General features: G+C 40.0%; 1 pseudogene; it reads left to right on the forward strand.

Moving 5' to 3' along the window:
• The first annotated feature begins 12,265 nt into the window (after positions 1 to 12,265).
• LOC118595284 lies at positions 12,266 to 16,917 on the forward strand (annotated as a pseudogene).
• Positions 16,918 to 17,003: the final 86 nt, after the last annotated feature.

The following is a 17,003-nucleotide window of genomic DNA, read 5'->3' on the forward strand; positions in this document are numbered from 1 at the left end:
CTCCTGAGTGCTGGGATTAAAGGCATGCACCACCACTGCCTAGCTATATAGAGGGTCTTTTTCATCTGACTGGGGGAACAGCATATCTTTGAGGAGGGAGGCCCAATGCTTACTTTTTCATCAAATGATAGGAAATTGCTCTTAAGTAGAACTTCTACCATTGCCAAATGTGGGTCCCTCTTTGTTCTTTTGATAATTTGTGTAGATTTTCTTTTAAGGAGCAATTTGTCTTTTCTACTATCAATTGTCCTCATGGGTTATATGGAATACCCATAGTATGGTCAATATTCCAGTCCTTTAAGAAATCTCTGAACTGGGTGGTGGTGGCACATGCCTTTAATCCCCAGCACTTGGGAGGCAGAGCCAGGCAGAACTCTGTGAGTTCGAGGCCAGCCTGGTCTACAGAGTGAGATCCAGGACAGACTCCAAAGCTACACAGATAATCCTTGTGTAAAAAAAAAAAAATCTGAAAGTTAAAAAAAAAAAGAAATCTTTGAACTGCTGGGAGGTATATGCAGGACTATTATCTATCTTTATGGTGCAAAGCACTCCCATGACCATCATAGTGGTTTTTAATGCCTTGATGGCCTGTGATACCTCTCCCCCGATTATGCTCGGGCATAGGTAAATGAGGAGCATGTATCATTATCACACGTATGTATTTAAGATTGCCAAAGGGGTAATGGTGGGTAACATCCATTTGCCAGAGCACATTGGGAACAAGGCCCCTGGGGTTGACACATTGTTTATTTCAGTGGTCCCAAGGAAGCTAGAGGGGTGCAAGTGGTGCAGGACTGGGTTAGATGTTTGCATCGTGCTATGGGCAGTTCAAGCAGCAACTTGTTCAAGTTATGAGGGGACAAATGAAATTGTCGATGGAGGAGTCTAGCCTGTTCCAATAGGGGTGTGTTTACTGTCATGATGAGCTTGTCAAACCTATTATTGCCTGAAGCAAGCATTCCTAGCAGCCCCAAATGAGATTGGATATGGGTTATAACCAGGGATGCTTCCTATTCTCTAGCATGTCTTGTATTGCTTAAGGGTTTTTAGTTTAGCAAAGGACAACAGCTTGCATACCTGGGTCACATATTGGCTGTCTGAACAATGTTTATGGGCACTGACTAGCTCAACTCCAGTACTTTAAGGATGGCCAGGAGTTCTTCCATTTGGATGGAGCCTGGGTTGAGTTGGGTTTGAGTTATTTCTTTGCTATTGGACATTGTGACTATTAGGCCAAACTTCATTCTATTGGTATCTGTAAAGGCTGTAGCCTCTTGAGGAAGAGGGACATTTGAGGGATTAGCACAGGGGCTTAAGATTAACTTGAGGAATGGCAAAGCTGATAAACATTCATCTTAGGGAAAGTAGTTATCCAAGGTCCCTAGGAAACACATTATCATTTTTGGAAGGGAAGAGTCTGCTCATAAAGGCTGGGTATTTTGGAGGGAGAAGGGGAGGGTAATCTTGTCTGGTTTGTGACTCATGATTCTTCTTGCAGTTGCTCTTGCTTTAATGCCTATCTCAAAAGCAATATGAATCTTCAAGGTGTTCTAGGATATCTCAGAATGTGATAGATGTGTCCAGATGAGGGGGCCTGATTGCCACAGTGCTCCCAATATGCTGCCCTTAGTCCAAAGAACTAGGATGATCAGGGGAACATTTGGATCATGTCTCCTCAGGGAGGTGTTATAGGCAAGTTCACTAGCCCTCTTTAAGAGATCCCTGGCCCCCTCTGTCAACTGTATTTTTGCAGAGGGAGGGTAATGCCCTTCAAGAAGGGAGAACAGTTGTCTCATGTCTTCATTGGTAATTGGGAGAAATTGTTTGATCCAATTAATGGTGCCACAGAGTTCCTGGAGGTCTGTAAGTGAGTAGGACTCTTGTATTATAATAGGGCCATTGAGGATGGCTTGGCCAATTTGATAACCCAAGAAGGCAAATGGGGGTAGCCATTGTATCTTTTCCAAGGCCACCTTGAGGTGAAGGGTTCCTAAGGCCTCAAGAAGTCAGGGCAATAACTCCTGAAGTCTTTGTCTGTTTAGGTGGGCCAACAGGATATCATCCATATAGTGAGTGGATCATTAATACCTCACTGGGGACCCTAGCTAAGGACTGTTGAACATATGGCAGATGATTGGATTGTTTTTCATAGCTTGTGGTAACACCTTCCAGTGATAATGGGAAGCAGATTTTTGAACATTGGGCTCCCAGATAGTGAGCACAAAGTGCTCTCTGTCCTCTGGAGCCAGTGATATTAAGAAAAATAATCTTTACTATCTATTACAAGAATATGCCATCCTGGTGGAATAACACCTGGGTGCAGTAGCCCTGCCTGAGGGGAGCCCATCTTTTCTATTTGTGCATTAATTTGTCTTAAATCTTGCAGGTGAAATTTTCTTGACTTTTTCTTAATTACAAAAATGGGGGTGTTAAATCTAGTGTGGGAAGGTTCAAAATGGCTCAATGACAATTGTTATTTAACTAACTTTCTCAATGCTGATAGTTTAGATTCTATAATAGGCCACTGGTCCACCCACACAGGATTCTGTGATGTCCAATTTAATGGTATGGGCCTTGGAATATTTATATCTGTACAGTTCAGGACCTGAAAAGTGAAATAGAAACAATGAAAAAGACACAAACAAAGGGAATGCTAGAAATAGAAAATCTGAGTAAATAAATAGGAAACACAGATGCAAGCATAACCAACAGAATATAAAAGATGGAAGAGAGAATCTCTGGTATAAAGGATACAACAGATTCATCAGTCAAAGAAAACACCAAAGCTAAAAAATGTCATAAAACAAAATGTCCAAGAAAAGGTCAAACCTAAGAATAATGATAGAAAAAGGAGAAGAATACCAATTCAAAGGCACAGAAAATATATTCAACAAAATCATGGAATAAAACTTTCCCAACTTAAAGAAGGAAATACCTATGAAGATATAAGAAGCTTATAGAACACCAAATAGACTAGACTCCCTAAAAAGTCCCCTCACCACACAGTAATTAAACCACTAAACATACAGAATAAGGAAAGAATATTAAGAGCAACAAAGGAAAAAGGCCAAGTGACTTATAAAAAGGCCATCAGAATAATACCCAATTTCTCAATGGAGACTTTGAAAGCCAGAAGGTCCTGGACAGATGTAATGCAGACACTAAGAGACCATGGATGCCAGCCTTGACTAATATACCCAGCAAAACTTTCAGTCACCATAGGCAGAGTGAACAAGACATTCCAAGACAAAACCAGATTTAAACAATACCTATCCACAAATCCAGCCCTTCAGAAAGCACTAAAAGAAAAATTCTAACCCAAGGAAGTCAGATACACCCATGAAAACGCAGACTATAGATAACCCCACAGCAGTAAGTCCCCCCAAAAGGGAAATTTACACACACAGGACTACCAAAAGATAACAGGAATTAACAATCACTGGTCATTAATATCCCTTAATATCAATGGACTTAATTCATGTATAAAAAGACATAGACTAACAGAATGGATACAAAATCAGGACCTATCCTTCTACTGCATACAAGAAACACACCTTGGACTAGAGAGATGACTCAGAGGTTAAGAGCCCTGGCTGCTCTTCCCGAGGTCCTGAGTTCAATTCCCAGCACCCACATGTTGGCTCATAACCATCTGTAATGTGATCTGGTGCCCTCTTCTGGCATGCAGACAGAACACTGTATACATAATAAAGGAATAAATCTTTTTTTTTTTTTTTTTTTTTTTTTAAAGAAACACACCTTAACTTCAAAGACAGACACTACCTCAGAGTAAAAGGCTGGGAAAAGACTTTCCAATCAAATGGACTTAAGACGCAAGCTGGTGTAGCCATCCTAATATGTAACAAAATAGACTTCAAACTAAAATTAAACAAAAGAGATCAAGGCCGGGTGGTGGTGGTGGCGCATGTCTTTAATCCCAGCACTCAAGAGGCAGAGCCAGGTGGATCTCTGTGAGTTCGAGGCCAGTCTGGTCTGCAGAGCGAGATCAAGGACCAAAACTACACAGAGAAACCCTGTCTCGAAAAACAAAACAAACAATAAACAAAAAAAAAAAAAGAAAAGAAAAAAAGAAATCAAGAAGGACGTTACAGACTTACCACAAGAAAGATCCACCAAGATGAAGTTTCAATTCTGAACATTTATGCCCCAAATACAAGGGCACTAATATATCTAAAGGAAACATTACTATAGCTTAAATCACACATCAAATCCCACACATTAATAGTGGGAGACTTCAACATCCCACTTTCACCAATAGACAGATCTGGCAGATCAAAACTTAATAGAGAAATAAGGGACCTAACAGTTGTTATGACTCAAATGGACTTAATTGATATCTACAGAACATTCCATCCTAACAAAAAGAATATGCCTTCTCAGCACCTCATTGAACTTTCTCTAAAATTGACCACATACTTGGTCACAAGGCAAATCTCAACAGATAAAAACAAAATTGAAATAACTTGCTGTATCTTATTGGACCACCATGGCTTAAAGTTAGATTTCAACAACAACAAAAACTAAAGAAAGCCTACAAGCTCATGGAAACTGAATAATGCTCAACTGAATCACCAATGAGTCAAGGAAGAAGTAAAGAGAGAAATTGAAGACTTCCTAGAATTCAGTGAAAATGAATACTACATATCCAAACTTATGGAACACTATAAAAGCAGTGCTAGGAGGAAAATTCATAGCACTAATGCCTACATAAAGAAGTTGGAGAAATCTCACACTAGTGACCTAACAGCATACCTAAAAGCTCTATAACAAAAAGAAACAAATTCAGAAAGAATAGATGCCAGGAAACAATCAGAGAGCTTAAATCAATAAAATTGAAACAAAGAACAATACAAAGAATCAATCAAACAAAGAATTGGTTCTTTGAGAAAATCAACAAGATAGACAAGCCCTTATCCAAACTAATCAAAAATCAGAGAGAGAGAGAGAGAGAGAGAGAGAGAGAGAGAGAGAATCCAAATTAATAAAATCAGAAATGAAAAGGGAGACATAACAACAGACAATGAAGAAATCCAGAGAATCATCAGGTCATACTTCAAATGCCTGTACTCCACAAAATTGGAAAAATTGAAAAGAAACAACTATTTTCTGGATAGGGACCACATACCAAAGATAAATAAAAACCAGATAAACAATTTAAATAGACCAATAACTCCTAAGGAAATAGAAACAGTCATTAAAAGTCTCCCAATTGAAACAAAACAAAACAAAATGCCCAGGACCAAATGGTTTCAGTGCAGAATTCTACAAGATTTTCAAAGAGGAGCTAATACCAATACTCTTTAAATTGTTCCACACAATAGAAACAGAAGAAGCATTACCAAACTCCTTCTCTGAGGCTACAAAGTTACTCTGATTCCCAAACCACACAAAGATGCAAAAAAGAAAGAGAATCACAGACCAATCTCCCTCATGAACATTGTTGCAAAAATACTCAATAAAATATTGGCAAACCATATCCAAGAACACATCAAAAAATTATTCACCCTGCTCAAGTAGGCTTTATCCCAGTGATGCAAGGATGGTTCACCATATGAAAATCTGTCAATGTAATCAACCCTATAAACAAACTGAAAGAAAAGAAAAACATGATCATTTCATTAGATGCTGAAAAGGTCTTTGACAAAATCCAACACTCCTTCATGATAATGGTCTTAGAGAGACCAGGAATACAGGGAACATACCTAAACATAATAAAGGCAATTTACAGCAAGCCAACAGTCAACATCAAATTAAATGGAGAGAAACTCAAAGAGATTCCACTAAAATCAGGAACAAGACAAGGCTCTCTGCTTTTCTCATGTTTATTCAATATAGTACTTGAAGTTTTATCTAGAGCAATAAGACAACAAAAGGAGATAAGGGGATGCAAATTGGAAAGGAAGAAGTCAAACTTTCATTATTTGCAGATGATATGATAGTATATATAAATGACCCCAAAAATTCTACCAGGGAACTCCTACAACTAATAAACACCTTCAGTAATATGGCAGAATACAAGATCAACTCAAAAAAATAAGTAGTTCCCTATATACAAATGATAAACAGGCTGAGGAAGATATCAGAGAAACATCACCCTTTACAATAGACACAAATAATATAAAATACCCTGGGGTAACTCTAACTAAGCAAGTGAAAGACCTGTATGACAAGAACTTGAAGAAAGAAATCAAAGAAGATATCATGGATAGGTGTAGTTTCAGAGCTTTTTCCAGGTGCCACCTAGCCCCTGTGGTCCCTCAATCCATGTATAAAATAAACACACAGACATTTATTATTTAAACTGCTTGGCTATTAGCTTAGGCCTATCATTGTCTAGCTCTTACTCTTATATTTAGCCCATTTCTATTAATCTGTACTTTGCCACCTGGCTTGTGGCTTACCAGTACCTTATATCTTTCTTGTCACAGCGGCAGCTGGCCGTGTCTCCTTGCCCCAGCCTTCACTTCCCAGAATTCTCCTCCTTCTTGTCCCACCTACCCTATTCTTCCTGCCTGGCTACTGGCCAATCAGCACTTTATTTATTTTAACCAATCAGAGCAACACATTTGACATACAGAACATCCCACAGCACTTCCCCTTTTCTTTTTTTCAAAAAGCAAGGTTTTAACTTTTATATAGTAAAATTTCAGATAACAAAGCAATTATCAAGCAAGAATTACAGTTACAATATTAAAGAAGATATCCTATCTATCTTATATTTGTGAGTCTAAGGTTTTATATCTAACTTATCTTTTATCATAAGTGAGGAAATTATAACTATCTAGTCTTCAACCACATCAAAAACCTCAGAAGGATATAATATTACCTGATAACTGGGAGAAGGATGCAAGCAACTTTCAGGAGTCTTGTAGGGTAGACAGAGACAGCTGGCAGCCTGGACAGTCACCTAATGTCCCTTTGTAAAGTTGGGGCATTTGTCTTCAGCCCATAGGGTTAGAGTCTCTTGGTCACTTTTTTTTAGTGTCCTGTAGAATGTCTGGCAGTTTCCTCTGTGAAGTAGAAACCTGAAGGACCATTTTGTCAAGCAAAGTTCAGTGGTCACCTTTCTATGGGTCCTGCATGTCCAATTGATCAAGCAAGCAGTCCAGGCAAGAACAGTTTCTTGCCCAAATGGCTATTTTTGCCTAGATGAAGATAAACTCCATATGAAGTGTCTTTAATGCCCATCCTCCTCTCTGCAGTAAATTGGTGCTACCAGGAGCAGACATGTCTCGCTGTCCAGAAAGTCTAAATTTTAAAAATATTTTAAATGCCATATTCTGTAGACCTTTGAAGTGTTTGAAGATTACCTGTCTATCTGAAATATATCTATGTATACCTAGAAAACTTAACATGACTATAAGTTTAACTATCATAGAAGACTAATTGATTTGTATTTCTTAATTATCCATTACAATCTAAATGAGTTGCATAAACATAATACCGCAAATGAGAGTAGAAATATATATATATATATATATATATGTATATATATATATATATATACAGTATAATAAAATTAACTTTAAGCTTTATCAACAGACTAAAATCTATATCAATGTAAAACATTTTAAACAAGTTGTTCTTTAAAAGTAAGTTTATTAATCTACACTTTCATCCTATTATATCTATATCATATCCCCTTTTCTTCTTAAGAAAGAGATTGCATTTATAATCAACCTGATTTAAATAAAAATATTGTTTTTTCTCTGTCCCACACCAGAGGGCTCTTCTGATTTGGGACACAAGATTCTCTTAATGTTTTCTTTTAGCAATATGCCTGGGTTTAGAGAAAGAGTGAGCCAATTCCATCTCCAAAGCCAACTTGATATATTTGGGAATTTGGGTGTAGTTTTTTTTATTACTTCCTGCTGGAGCAGGGCACTGTATCTTATTAGGACACAAAGAAAATTTTAGGATTATAGAGTAGTCAGTGAGGGTAAACCTCTGAGCCAGTTGCTTTGAAACCATTCTGGATGTTGGATCATCTGGGCCATGGTGTCATCGGAGACCTTTCAGGTGGTCTTGGCTGATCAAACCTGATGTATCTTAATCTGGAACAAATCCACAGCCTCTAGATTTCTGTAGAAACAAAAGCAGAGACTCTTTTCCAAAGCAACATATCCTTATTTCCAAATTTTGAAGTCAAGGTACCTTTAAAATTTACATATTTATTTAACTCAACAGCTTTTATGATCAAATCTTTTTCTGCAGTTAAAAATCCCAAAGACAACATAAACCAGATTCTCTGTGTAATATCCATCTTTGTAAGACTGAAAGGCCACTGTGGCTGCTGACTCCGCCCACCTCAGCTTCCCAACATGGCGGTGGTACAGTTTACCGCCAGCTCTGGGTCTGGAGCCATGTGTACCATCAACTATCAGAAGCAGTTCTGTCAAAGCAGTGCATAGTCCAGAAACCCTTTTTTTTTTTTTTTTTTTTAAACTCCAAAAGGCTAAATCCACCATGCAGCAGAGCAACGTGCCGCTTGTAGACTCCTCATTCCTGCCACTCTGCAGGTCAGACGCACAAGCCAGGAACCTGCCATAGTAGCTCAAACTGGCAGGCTGCTGATAACTTGAGAGAGACAACTAGGGAGCTGTTTTAAACTCCGTTTTAGAATCTTTTTTCTCAGGTTTTAGGTGGAAACTCTTGCCAACACATTGGGTGCCATTTGTAGTTGGAGAGCTTCTTTCCAGGTGCCACCAAGCCCCTGTGGTCCCTCAACACATGTATAAAATAAACACACAGACATTTATATTATTTAAACTGCTTGGCCATTAGCTCAGGCCTATCATTGCCTAGCTCTTACTCTTATATTTAGCTGATTTCTATTAATCTATATTTTGCCACCTGGCTTGTGGCTTATCATTACCTTACATCGTTCTTGTCATGGAGGCGGCTGGCTGTGTCTCCCTGCCCCAGAATTCTCTTCCTCCTTGTCCCGCCTACCCTATCCTTCCTTCCTGGCTACTGGCCAATCAGCACTTTATTTATTTTAACCAATCAGAGCAACACATTTGACATACAGAACATCCCACAGCAGATAGGTAGGATTAACATAGTAAAAATGGCAATCTTATCAAAAGCAATTTACAGATTCAATGTAATCCCCATCAAAATACCAGCACCATTCTTCACATACCTGGAAAGAACAATACTCAACTCTATTTGGAAAAACAAAAAACCCAAGATAGCTAAAAGAATCCTATACAATAAAGCCACTTCTGCAAGCATCACCATTCCTAACCTGAAGCTCTACTATAGAGCTACAGTGATAAAAACAGCTTGGTTTTGGCATAAAAACAACCTATGGACCAATGGAATTGAATTGAAGACCCTGATACTTACCCACACACCTATGAATACCTGATTTTTGACAAAGAAGTCAAAATTGTACAGTGGAAAAAGAAAGCATCTTCAACAAATGGTGCTGGCATAACTGGGTTTCAAAATGTAGAAGATTGCAAATATATCCATAACTACCACCATGCACCAAACTCAAATCCAAGTGGATCAAAAACCTTGACATAGGGTTGGGGATTTAGCTCAGTGGTAGAGTGCTTGCCTAGTAGGCGCAAATCCCTGGGTTCAGTCCTCAGCTCTAAAAACAAAAACAAAAACAAAACAAAACAAAACAAAACAAAACAAAAAAACCTTGACATAAATCCTGTTACACTGATCTTGATAGAAGAGAAAGTAGGAAGTAATCTTGAATATATTGGCATGGAAGACCACTTTTTAAATATAACACCAGTAGCACAGACATTGAGAACAATAATTTATAAATGGGACATCTTGAAACTGAGAAGCTTCTGTAAGGCAAAGGACATAGTAAATAAGACAAAACAACAGTCTATAGAATGGGAAAAGATCTTCCCCAACCCCACATCTGACAGAGGGCTGATCTCCAAAATATATAAAGAACTCAAGAAACTAGACATCAAAATACTGAATAATCCAATTAAAAAATGGGCTACAGAGCTTAACAGAGAATTCTCAAAGGAAGAATCTCAAATGGCTGAAAGGCATTTAAGGAATTGCTCAACATCCTTAGTCATCAGGGAAATTCAGATTAAAATGACTCTGAGATATCATCTTACACCTGTCAGAATGGCTAAGATCCAAAACACTGAAGATAGCTTACAGTTAGAGAGGATGTGGAGCAAGGGGAACACTCCTCCTCTACTGTTGGTAGGAGTGCAAACTTATACAGTCACTTTGGAAATCAGTATGGCAGTTTCTCTGAAAATTAGGAATCAATCTTCCTCAGGACTCAGCTATACCACTTTTTGGTATATACCTAAAGAATGCTCAATATCACCACAAGGACACATGCTCAACTATGTTTATAGCAGCATTATTTCTAATAGAACCTGGAAACAACTTAGATGCTCCTCAACTGAAGAATGAAGTAAGAAAATGTGGTACATATACACAATGGAGTATTACTCAGCAGAAAAAAACAAGGACATCATGAAATTTTCAGGCAAATGGATAGAACTAGAAAATATCATCCTGAGTGAGGTAACCCAGTCTCATAAGGACAAACATGGTATGTACTCATTCATAAGTGGATACTAGATATAAAACAAAGGATAACCAGACTACAACCTACAACTCCAAAGAAGCTAGCTAACAAGGAAAACCCTAAGTGGGATGTATAGATTGCCCTTGGAAGGAGAAATAGATGAGATATTTGTTAGTAAACTGGGGATGAATGGTGGGCAATGGAGGGTAGGGGATTGAGGATGAGAACATAATGGAACAGAATGGTCGAGCTGGACCAGGAATGGAGTGAGAAAGCAGTAAAACAGATATCATGATAGAGGGACATCATGGGGATAGAGAGAAACCAGGTGTTAGGGAAGTTCTCAGGAATCCCCACAGATGACCTCAACTTGACTACTAGAAATAGTGGAGAGGGCACCTGAACTGAACTGGCTTGCCCCAGAGCTCAGATTGGTGAATACCCTAACTGTCATCACAGAGCTTTTCTTCAGTGACTGATGGAAGGAGTGCAGAGATCCGCAGCCAGGCACCAGGCAGAGCTCCAGGAGTCCAGTTGGGGAGAGAGAAGAGAAGAGGGATTCTATGAGCAAGTGCATCAAGATCATAATAGGAAAATTTGCAGAGATGACCAAACCAAACTAGTGGGAACTCATGAAAGTTGGATCAATGGCTGTGGAGCCTGTATGGGGATGGGCTGGGTCCTCTGCATGGTGACACAGTTGTATAGCTTGATCTGCTTGGGGGGGATCAGAATCAATCCCTGTTGCATGAGCTGGTTTTTTGGAGCCCACTACCTATGATAGGACACCTCATGCAGCCTTGCGGCAGTGGGAGGAGCTTGGACTTAACTTTACTGAATGTGCTTCCTCATGGGAGCCTTGCCTTCTTGTTGGGGGTGATGTGGAGATGGGTTGGGAGAAGGAGGCTGGGGGAATGGCAGGAGGGAAGAGGGAGATCTTTGATTGGTGTGTAAAATAAATGGACAATTTTCTTAATTAAAAAAAAAAACAACTAGGACAATTTCCTCTTTCAAAAACAAGGAATTTCTGTGCTAAGGTCTTTAAACACACCAGGGCTCCTTGCTCTGTTTTCCTTTTCTCATTTCCTAACATGCAGATGCCTGGCACAGGTGTTTCTGTCTTTCCTTTTATGCTCAGTCTATGCTGTACCCAGTCAAGAGTGCTGTGGAGGGAGGAGTTTGGCACCCCTTTGCACTGGAGTTATTTTACTTGACCTGGGTGTTTGTAAAGGATTTGTAGAAGTTCTTGTCTTAGTTAGGGCGATTATTGCTGCTATGAAACACCATGCCCAAGTTAGGGAGGAAAGGGTTTATTTGTCTTACAGGCCTATATCACTGCTCACCACTGAAAGAAGTCAGGACAGGAACTCAAACAGGCCAGAATCCTTGAGGGAGGAGCTGATGAAGAGGCCATGGAGGGGTGCTGCTTACTGGCTTATTTCCCCTGGCTTGCTCAGCCCACTTTCTTAGAGAACCCAGGACCACCAGCCCAGGGATGGCCCCACTCACATGGGTTGGGACCTCCCTATTGATCACTACTTGAGAAAATGCCTTACAGCTAGATCTCATGGAGGCATTTCCTCAACTGAGGCTCCTTCCTCTCTGATGACTGTAGTTTGTGTCAAGTTGACACATAAAACCAGCCAGTAGAGTTCAACATGAATCATTTAAAGGTAATTGAAAAGATGGCATGCTGCTTGTTGATACATTGCTTCAGAGTTTAAATTTTGGAGTTATCCAGCAATAAACTATTAAAGCAAGACTTGACATATAATTACAAAGGGCCATGGAGACAAGATGATACATTATTGAGTTTGCTCACAGAGTGGGATGCTGATTCAGTCACTTCCACATCAGCAAATGTTTGTCCTTGTGTCAAAGACACATCATATGTTTTTGGTGTATATTGGTGGGAGAATCACTTTTGAAAGAGAAATACATAGATGCTGTTTGGGAATTAATTGTGTTTGCATATTTCTGTCTCAGAAGTTCCTGAATTTGTGGCACTGAAATAGATGGCTGCTGTGATTGTTTACGCTGTACACAATGAGTATGAAGATGGACCCCATTCATCAGCAGGGATTTTACTTGATCCCAGAACTACCTAACTATGGATGGCTTCCTCCTGTATGATCTTGGAGACTTGGGAAAGCTTGTGGTCATTGTAGTAATTGATAAGAAAAAGACATCTCTCGAATACACCATACTAAATTCAATTATTCAGGAAGAAGTTAGGGATAACAGAGAACACTTCCATAGAGGTTTTTAGTTTGGTCATATGGGTGGAAATGACTATATATCACCTTGCTCTCAGGTGAATTGAGAAGACAATCCCAACTGCAGTTGTACTGAACACTTCAAACCAACAATACTTTTTGTGACATAGGCATGGTAAGGAAGTCAGTGACAGGGTCCAGTTCATTAAGAGCATTTTAGACAGTACAGACTAGTCCAAGGAAGGGATAGCATTTTGCAGAGATTGAAAATAATAGTATCTGGTGCCAAATCTTCAATTGCATCTGTATTCAAGAGCTGTCCATTTATGGGCTGCATTCTCTTTAGCTTGCCACTGGGTGTCATCAGCATCATGTGCTAGGGAATGTACACAGCTAATACAGGGGGGAAGGCTGATAGAGTGATATGAAGTATCTGTCTAAAGGCTCAATGAAAGACTAGGAACACATAGAAGAGGGAAAAAACAGTCAAGCAGTGGAGGGTCTCTATTGCAGAGTCCAAGAATATATTAGAAAAGAAGCAAGATTGAGTCTTTACAGATATGAAATATTGATAGAATTTCAAATTATTAGTGTCTATTTATTGAATTTAGACATTTAGTCATGATCTATTTATAGAAGAGTTTGAGGCCAGACTGGTCCACAAAGTTAGTTCCAGGACAGGCAGGGCTATATACAGAGATCCTGTTTCAAAATATCAAAATAATAATAATGATAATAATAATAAAGAAATGTGATTTATAGAAAAATAGTATTTCCACCTACAATATCAATTCTCTCATTTTTAAAAAGATTTATTTATTTATTATGTATTCAGCATGTATGACTGCAGGCCAGAAGAAGGTACCAGATCTCATTACAGATGGTTGTGAGCCACCATGTGGTTACTGGGAATTGAACTCAGGACCTCTGGAAGAGCAGTCAGTGCTCTTAACCTCTGAGCCATCTCTCCAGCTCTCTCCTTTTTTAAAGATTTTAAAATTTAGGCACTTAAAAAAAACTAGTAACTTTTTCCATGAATCAAATTTAAGATCTTGAGGTTAATAACGTTGTGATTTTTTTTTATGGCATAGAGTGCTTATCTTACTAGTTGTTTTAAAAGAAGGATGGCTACTTTTGAACTTTATACTTAGTTTTATTGTTATAATATTGGCATATGGACCTACAAAATGAGAAAATAGTCCTGTGATTGATCTTTGTAAAGTGACTAGTCTGTACAGGGAGTGGCAGCTTCAGCTTTGTCTGAGCTTATGGTTATTATAATATAGTGGTATAGAATAATGGTTTTTACTGTGCCAGAGTTAGATTAATAGCTTATCAGAATTCCATTGGTTAATGTTAAGGCTATGAACTGTTGGAATCTTAATGTAACAGTAGCACCACATGCTAGAGAACTCTAGATCATGTTTCATTCTTTTTTACATCTCAAATCACTTTCTCCTTATCACTGATAAGCTTTCCTATCTTCACATAAGCAAACCTTAGAGCACTTGGTCCTTTCCCATCACCACAGCATAACCTGACACCATCTTTCTATCCAATTTACCAGGAGACACAGGTGGCTGATTCCTGAGGGCAGTCATTGTAGAGAGTGCCTTTTAAATAAAGGAGTAGTAAAAAGTTACATTGAAATCTGTTCTGTGAGTCTCTTTTGTGAGTCTGGCTGGGGTTGTGGATATCTGGGGTGCTGTTGGTTCTCACCACCCAGGCACATTTGGCAGTCTTTACGCCTCCAGCTCTGTGGTTAATGGTTGGTAGTCCTGTAACAATGGCCAATTAGTTATTTAATTAGAGATTTTGAATGTGTCATGGAGATACATAGAGAGGAAATTGATGAAGAAGGGTGTGATTAGTAGAGGCAGGAGAATGTGGAAAGGGGTCAGGAGGGAAGGCATCCATTTCCACATGGGGTTCTCAATCCAGTAGAGTTGAGCATGGCTGTGGGGTGATGCCTCAATCTTCTGGAATTGGGGACAAGGAAGTTGAATCTGGTGTCCTCTGAAACTTAAGGGAACAGGGTCCTGTTGGGGTTGATGTGTATGAGGAAAAATTTTCTTGAGGTGAGGGAGTAAAGGGCTTGAGGTGGGATAAGTGAATCCAGTGAGAAAGGCCCTCAGCTGTGTGGGGTTACAAGAATTACCTCGAAGGGGCCCTGTTTAGGGGAAAGGGATGAGGGACATTAGTCTGGAAGAGAGAAAAGGACCTGATCCCTGATGTTGATTGGAGATGGACAGGGGTTGGCACATGGTCAGGGTAGGGAGCGGTCAGTAAAGTTCTTTAGGAGAGAGCAGAGATAACAGAGTAAAGGAGTGAGTAGGTGATCCAGGAGAGGTTAGGGTTTGGCTGAGAGACTGAGGATTAGAACTGGCTGCCCATACATGAGCTCAGATGGTGAGACAGGAAGGGGTCCCTTGGAGGAGAGCCCAGAGCCTGAAAAGAGCCAGAGGCAAGAGCTTTACCTAATTGAGGTGAAGTTCCTGTGACATATTTTTTTTTTTTTTTGAGTCATGGTTTCTCTGTAGCTTTGGAGGCTGTCCTGGAACTTGCTTTGTAGACCAGGCTGGCCTCGAACTCACAGAAATCCACCTGCCTCTGCCTTCCCTGTGCTGGGATTACAGGTATGCGCCACCACCACCTGGCTCCTGTGACATTTTAACAAGGGTGTTTTTTCAGGAGTGGTTAGTTCATTCTATCTTTCCTGAGGACTGCAGGTCGTATGGGATATGAAAAAGCTAAGGAATGTTGAGGGCTTTAGATAGGGTTTGGGAAATCTGAGAGGTGAATTCAGGACCATTGTCTGACTGGAGGGAGGTGGGGATTCCAAACTGGGGAATGATCTCCCAGAGAAGGAGGTCAGAGACTGTCTGAGCCCTTTAGTTAGTGGTTGGGAATGCCTATACCCAGCCTGAAATGTGTCCATTATGACCAAGAGGTACTTAATTTATTTGATTGTGGGCATGTGGGTAAAGTCAAATTGCCAGTCAGTCCACAGGAGGGAGTCTCTGGCTTGGTGGATGTGGTATCTGGATTTGGGGTCTGACATTTGACAGATTTTACAAGAGGCAGTAATAGTTCTTAAGAAATCCAAGTCCTTGGGCGGTGGCGGTGCACACCTTTAATCCCAGCACTTGGGAGGCAGAGCCAGGCAGACCTCTGTGAGTTCGAGGCCAGCCTGGGCTACAGAGCGAGTTCTAGGAAAGGCACAAAGCTACACAGAGAAATCCTGTCTTGAAAGACAAAAACAAAACAAAAACAAAAACAAAACAAACAAACGAAAAGAAATGCAAGTCCTGGAGCTGGAGAGATGGCTCAGTGGTTAAGAGTACTGACTGTTCTTCCAGAGGACCACGGTTCAATTCCCAGCACCCACATGATGGTGCAGAATTATCTGTAACTCCAGTTCTAGGGTACCTGACACCCTCACACAGACATACATACAGGCAAAATGCCAATATATATAAAGAAATGTTAGCCCTGCTGGGCGATGGTGGTGTACCTCTTTAGTCCCAGCACTTGGGAGGCAGAGCCAGGCAGATCTCTATGAGTTCGAGGCCAGCCTGGGCTACAGAGAGAGATCCAGGACTGTAGATGTAACTGTCTTGTTAAATAAACACAGAGCCAATTGCAGAGCTAAAAGCCAAGAGATCAGAGCAATAGTTAAGAGCTTAAAACCTTTTCTTACCCTTCATTACTGCTGCTGTCCTTCCTCTCCGCAAAGAGATCTACTTCCTGCGTGTCTGTCTTCTTTACAGACTTTCTGTTCTGCCTTCTCATTGGTTGTAAACCCAACCACATGACCTCCTTGTCACTGCCTGTCTGTACAGACCTCCAGGTCTTCTATGGTTGGTATTGAGATTAAAGGCGTGTGTCACCATGATGGCTGTATCCTTGAACTCACAGAGATCTACCTGTCATGTGATCTGGATTAAAGGTGTGCACCACCACTGCCTGGCTTCTGCTATGGCTTGCCATTAGCTCTGACCTCCATGTATGTTACTTATTAACATACAAATAAAGTCACATTTCAGTACAAATAAAATATCACCATACAGGACAGGCACAGGCACCAAAACTACACAGAGAAACCCCGTCTCAAAAAGCCAAAAAAAAAAAAAAAAAAAAGAAATGTAAGTCCTAGGGTGGGCTGCAGTTGGGCCTTGACAAGGTGAAACAGAGCTTGGCTATTAGGATGAGAGAGCTTATGTAGATAGGACAGA

This window comes from Onychomys torridus, chromosome 14, assembly GCF_903995425.1.
Source record: "Onychomys torridus chromosome 14, mOncTor1.1, whole genome shotgun sequence".
Classification (NCBI taxonomy): Eukaryota; Metazoa; Chordata; class Mammalia; order Rodentia; family Cricetidae; genus Onychomys; species Onychomys torridus.